We start from the raw sequence: 6,911 nt of genomic DNA, 5'->3' as shown, positions 1-6,911 counted from the left end.
ATTCTGTACTTAGAGCAGAGTTAATAGCAAGGTGCTGCAGGGTTCTGTATTGGATCCATTTATTTTGTTTATTAATGATTTAGATTCAGACACAAGCTACACAGAACAGTGGAAAATGCCTGGGTGCAGTATGTATGGTGATCGACTTTATTCCCTCTCCGGTGAGGGGTGGAGACCGCGAAAAACTTCTCTTACGCTGTGAACTGAAATGGATGCACAGACTCAACACTATTAACCCGCATGGCCTGAATGAAATGGTCTCATACTATTCGTTTTATTTCAAATACATTTTTTTTTCCCTCTCTATAGATTATCAGCTTGTCCGACTGCTGTACTGGACCACCCATATAGTTATACTGTAGTTCTGTTTCTGTTTCTGAATTACCCTATTAGCTACTGTTTCAATGTTATGTGTACCAATTGCTTAAGTTGCTAAATTGTAACAATCTATTGCCTTCTCTATCCTATGGCTTACTGTGTCTATCTGTTGGCTTGCTGAGCCTTATATCTCTTTCTTTATTTTTCGCCTTATATACTTTCTCCAGGATGCTTTACACTGCGGTCCTACTAATCTTGGGGTGCGCTTCATCACTCTTGTATACCCTGTACCTGTAGGCTCCACCTCATTGCCCAACCTGATATATTTTTATCCCCCCTTTTTTATATTATTTTTATGGTTAATGGTATTCCCAGACTTTACCCATACGTTTTGTTCTGCATTTGTTTGGCACACCAATAGGCCCGCTCACATTGCGTTTCATTTCATACCCTAGCAGACTTCTGTACATTGATTGGCGGTCCCCCCTTTGCTGGGTACGGACACCAACATTGCACTAGTCCGGTACTTCATGAGGTCCAACCCACCTTCTATTTGAGAAATTGACCAACAACATTTCTTTATAAGAACAATTGTTTTATTCATATACATGTTCCCAGGGCCAGGCACCGCAATATTCCGTACAATATGAACCCCGGACAGTACATTCTGTGCACCGTACGGACATATTGGGTCCCCCGTGTGGGCTAGACTCCACGCTCGTACGTGTCACTAGCCGTCGAATAAGATCTGATATGCGCTGTCAAGCGCTACATACGGAAGTGCCGATCTCCCCTCCACTTGTTCTGCTGATATCGCACATTCTGTGAGGTCCAGGCGAGCGCGACTTACATCTGACACTTGTGTGTCTCTTCTCGCCTAATACAAGGTACTACCGGTGTGCCCCCTTTCTTTTACTTATATGCAGCGTGGGTTTTGGGCTTACGTCTAGAAGGTGCGAGTTGCAGTTCAGTGTCACATGGGTATCAGCGCCTTTTCTGTTATCTCTTATTATGTTGGGTTAAAAAACCCAACCTACTGTTCTTCGACTTTGGCTTATTCTTCCGCTTCTTCTTTTTCTTCTTAGCGCCCCCCATTTTCTAACGCTCCTCCTCCTACAGTTTTAGGGGTACAACACTCAAACTTCTTCACCCAATAGCGGAGCAGGCTGCTTGTGCTTTTCTAAGTGATCCCGCCCCCCGTCTTTTTGTGGCATCGCTCCGAACCCCCCAATTTTCCCATAGACTTTGAAAGGAAAGATTTTCAAACTGCTGCAACACTTACAGCTTTGAAGCTACACCCCCCAAACTTGAATAACACAATAATGGGGTCACCCTGAATGAAACAGCGACTTTTGCTGGATGACCCCAATGTGGGAGTGGCCAACAACAGCCAATCAAATTTTACCCATTGACTTTAATAGGGAAATTGAAACTGCTGCCAATCTTACAGCTTTGAGGCCACACTCCCCAAACTTGAATCACATAGCGATGGGCTCAGCCTGAATGAAAATATGATGATTGTTGGATCCCCGAAAGTGGGCGGAGCTGTGAACAGCCAATCAGATTTTACCTATTGACTTGGGGGAAATAAAACCTGCTGCCATTCTCACAGTAATAACACCAGGTAACTGCGGTTTAAGGTTAGAAAAAGTGGGTGGAGCCACCCACAGCCAATCAGATTTTACCTATTGACTTTCAACGGGGAAATTAAACCTGCTGCCAGTCTCACAGTATTAACACCAGGGTCCCCAAACTTTTCACAGTTGGTCACTAGGGGAGTGCAGTTTTAGTTTTGAAAAGTGGGTGGAGCCACCAACAGCCAATCAGATTTCACCTATTGACTTTCAATGGGGAAATTCAACCTGCTGCCAGTCTCACAGTAATAACACCAGGGTCCCCAAACTTTTCACAGTTGGTCACTAGGGGACTGCCGTTTTAGTTTTGAAAAGTGGGTGGAGCCACCAACAGCCAATCAGATTTCACCTATTGACTTGGAGGAAATCCAACCTGCTGCCATTCTCACAGTAATTACACCGGGGTCCCAAAACTGCAGGGTTAGGTACCATGTAACTGCGGTTCAAGGCTAGAAAAAGTGGGCGGAGCCATCAACAGCCAATCAGATTGTACCTATTGACTTTTATTGGTTTGATGCCAGAGTTCCCAAACTATGCACAGTCAGTCACTGGGTGATTACGTATTCAAGTTGTTGTTTTTTTAAGTGGGCGGAGCCGCAAACAGCCAATCAGATTTTACCTATTGACTTTCAATAGGGAAATTCAACCTGCTGCTATTGTCACAGTATTAACCCCAGGGTCCCCATCTTTTCATAGTTGGTCACTAGGGGACTGCAGGTTTAGTTTTGAAAAAGTGGGTGGAGCCACCAACAGCCAATCAGATTTCACCTATTGAATTTTATTGGTTTGATTCCAGGGTTCCCAAACTTTGCACAGTCAGTCATTGGGTGACTTCGTAGTCAAGGTTAGAAAGTCATTTGCTGCCATTCTCACATGTTTAATGTCAGGGTCCCCAAACTTTGCACAAGTTTCCAAGTTTAGAAAAGTGGGTGGGGCCAACAACTGCCAATTAGATTTCATATAGACTTCATATGTTTAAATTTAAACTGCTGCCATTCTTTAAATATTAATACTAAGGTCCCCAAACTTTGCAGAGCTAGTCATCAGGTAACTGTGGTTCAGAGTTAGAAAAAGTGGGTGGAGCCACCAACAGCCAATCAGATTTTAACTATTGATTTTCAATGGGGAAATTCAACCTGCTGCCATTCTCACAGTATTAATACCAGGGCAACTAGGGGACTAGATTTTTAGGTTTTAAAAAACGTGGGTGGAGCCACCAACAGCCAATCAAACCACCAATTGAATTTTTTTTTGTTAAATTTAAAATGCTGCCTTTCTCGCACTATTCATGCCAGTGTTCCCGCTGTTTGTCACTGGGTGACTTTGACTCAAGGTTAGAAAGAGTGGGCACACTCACCAACCACCAATCACAATTTACCTATTGACTTTTATTGGTTTAAATTTAAACTGCTGCCGTTCTTTAACTATTAATCCTAGGGTACCTAAACTTTGCAGAGTTAGTCACTGGGTAACTGCAGTTCCAGGTTAGAAAAAGTGGGCGGAGCAACCAACTGCCAATCAGATGTCACTCGTTGACTTTCAGTGGGGAAATTTAAATTGCTGCCATTCAGACACTATTAAAACCAGGGTCCCCAAACTTTGCACAGTGGTTTTTACTATATAACTGTGGGTCCAAGGTTAGAAAAAGTGGGTGGAGCCAATAACAGCTCAGATTTCATTCAGTGACTTCACGTTTTTCAACCCAACATGAAGTTTGTTCTCAAACTTCCCTTTTTCTGTTCTTATTCGTCGTCTTAGCGCCCCCTATTTTCTAAACGCTACTCCTCCTACAGTTTTAGGGGTACAACACCCCAACTCTCCACACTTCTTCTCCCTATAGCAAAGCAGGTTGCTTGTGCTTTTCTAAGTGATCCCGCCCCCCGTCTTTTTGTGGTGTCGCTCCGAACACCCCAATTTTCCCATTGACTTTGACAGGGAAGATTTTCAAACTGCTGCCACTCTTACAGCTTTGAAGCTGCACCCCCAAACTTGAATAACATAATAATGGGGTCACCCCGAATGAAACAGCGACATTTGTTGGATGACCCTAAAGCGGGAGGGGCCAACAACAGCCAATCAGATGTCACTCATTGACTTTCAGTGGGGAAATTGAAACTGCTGCCAATCTTACAGCTTTGAGGCTACACTCCCCAAACTTGAATCACATAGTCATGGGGTCAGCCTGAATGAAAATTTGATGATTGTTGGATGCCATTCAGACACTATTAAAAACCGGGTCCTGTCTGACCCCCCATCCAAAAAAATGGTACGGTCCCACCCTCTCCTCCAAAAAAATGGCACGGTCCGAGCCCCCCTCCAATAAAATGGTACAGTCCAACCCCCCCTCCAATAAAACGGTACATTCCGACCCCCCCCCCAAAAAATGGTACGGGCCAACCCCCCCGTACAAAAAATTGGTATGGTCCGACCCCCCCTCTCCAAAAAAATGGTACGGTCCGACCCCCCCCCCTCCAATAAAATGGTACAGTCCAACCCCCCTCTCCAAAAAAATGGTACGGTCCAACCCCCCCATACAAAAAAATTGGTATGGTCTGACCCCCCCCTCCAATAAAATGGTACGTTCCGACACCCCCCAAAAAAATGGTACAGTCCACCCCCCCATACAAAAAATTGGTATGGTCCGACCCCCCCTCCAAAAAATATGGTACGGTCCGACCCCCCCTCCAAAAAATATGGTATGGTCTGACCCCCCCTTCAAAAAATATGGTACGGTCCGACCCCCCCTCCAAAAAATATGGTACGGTCCGACCCCCCCCCCTCCAATAAAATGGTACAGTCCAACCCCCCATCCACCAAAATGGTACGGTCCGACCCCCCTCCCCTCCAAAAAAATGGTACGGTCCAGCCCCCCCTCTAATAAAATGGTATAGTCCAACCCTCCCGTCCACCAAAATGGTACGGTCCGATCTTCAGTTATAGGGGCTGTCATGAAACTGTATCATTATGTTGGGTTAAAAAACCCAACCTACTGTTCTTCGACTTTAGCTTATTCTTCCGCTTCTTCTTCTTCTTAGCGCCCCCCATTTTCTAAACGCTACTCCTCCTACAGTTTTAGGGGTACAACACCAAAACTCTCCACACTTCTTCGCCCTATAGCAGAGCAGGTTGCTTGTGCTTTTCTAAGTGATCCCGCCCCCCGTCTTTTTGTGGCGCCGCTCCGAACACCCCAATTTTCCCATTGACTTTGACAGGGAAGATTTCAAACTGCTGCCACACTTACAGCTTTTAATCTGCATCCCCCAAACTTGAATAACATAATCATGGGGTCACCCCGAATGAAACAGCGACATTTGTTGGATGACCCCAAAGTGGGAGGGGCCAACAACAGCCAATCAGATTTTACCCATTGACTTTTATAAGGAAATTGAAACTGCTGCCAATCTTACAGCTTTGAGGCTACACTCCCCAAACTTGAATCACACAGTCATGGGGTCAGCCTGAATGAAAATATGATGATTGTTGGATGCCCAAAAGTTGGCGGAGCTGTGAACAGCCAATCAGATTTTACCTATTGACTTGGCAGAAATCCAACCTGCTGCCATTCTCACAGTAATAACACTGGGGTCCCCAAACTTTGCAGAGTTAGGCACCAGGTAACTGTGATTCAAGGTTAGAAAAAGTGGGTGGAGCCACCAACAGCCAATCATATTTTACCTATTGACTTTCAATGGAGAAAAGTCAACCTGCTGTGATTCTCACAGTATTAACACCAGGATCCCCAAACTTTTCACAGTTAGTCACTAGGGGACTGCAGTTTTAGTTTTAAAAAAGTGGGTGGAGCCACCAACAGCCAATCAGATATCACCTATAGAATTTTATTGGTTTGATGCCAGAGTGCCCAAACTTTGCACAGTCAGTCGCTGGGTGACTACATACTCAAGGTTAGAAAAAGTGGGCAGGACTGTCAAGAGCCAATCACATTTCTTTCATTGTTTTCAGTGGGGAAATTTTATCTGCTGCCATTCTCACAGTATTAACCCCAGGGTCCCCAAACTTTTCACAGTTGGTCACTAGGGGACTGCAGTTTTAGTTTTGAAAAAGTGGGTGGAGCCAACAACAGCCAATCATATTTCACCTATTGAATTTTATTGGTTTGATGTCAGAGTCCCCAAAATTTGTTTGTCACTGGGTGACTATGTTCAAGTTTAGAAAAGTGGGCAGGGCCAACAACAGCCAATCAGATTTCACCTATAGACTTCATATGTTTAAATTTAAACTGCTGCCATTCTTTAAATATTAATACTAAGGTCCCCAAACTTTGCAAAGCAGAGCCACCAACAGCCAATCCATTTCCACCTATTAAATTTCATCCAATCAGCTTTCATACATTGAATTTTATTGGTTTAAATGTAAAATGCTGTCATTCTCACACTATTTATGCCAGGGTGCCCACTGTTTGTCACTGGGTGACTTCGACTCAAGGTTAGAGAAAGTGGGCGGAGCCACCAACCACCAATCACAATTCACCTATTGACTTTTATTGGTTTAAATTTAAACTGCTGCCGTTCTTTAACTATTAATCCTAGTGTCCCTAAACTTTGCAGAGTTAGTCACTGGGTAACTGCAGTTCCAGGTTAGAAAAAAGTGGGCAGAGCCACCAGATGTCACTCGTTGACTCGTTCAGACACTATTAAAACCAAACCCCAAACTTTGCACAGTGGTTTTTACTATATTACTGTCATCCAAGGTTAGAAAAAGTGGGCAGAGCCAACAACAGATCAGATTTCATTCAGTGAAAACTGTCAGTGACAATGTTTTTCAACCAAACATGAAGTTTGTTCTCAAACTTCCCTTTCTAGTTCTCACTACTCTACACACTGGGTGTCTTTCATTAATATACCCCTTCACTTTCACCTTTCTTTTTTGCCTAATTCTATCTCATTTTTGTTTGCTTGTTTATATATTTGTTTATTTATGTAAATACACTCCCAGTGTATG

This window comes from Xenopus tropicalis, chromosome 2 (genome assembly GCF_000004195.4).
Source record: "Xenopus tropicalis strain Nigerian chromosome 2, UCB_Xtro_10.0, whole genome shotgun sequence".
In the NCBI taxonomy this organism is placed as follows: domain Eukaryota; kingdom Metazoa; phylum Chordata; class Amphibia; order Anura; family Pipidae; genus Xenopus; species Xenopus tropicalis.
The sequence above is the reverse complement of the archived record's forward strand: the minus strand, read 5'-3'. Positions refer to the sequence as shown.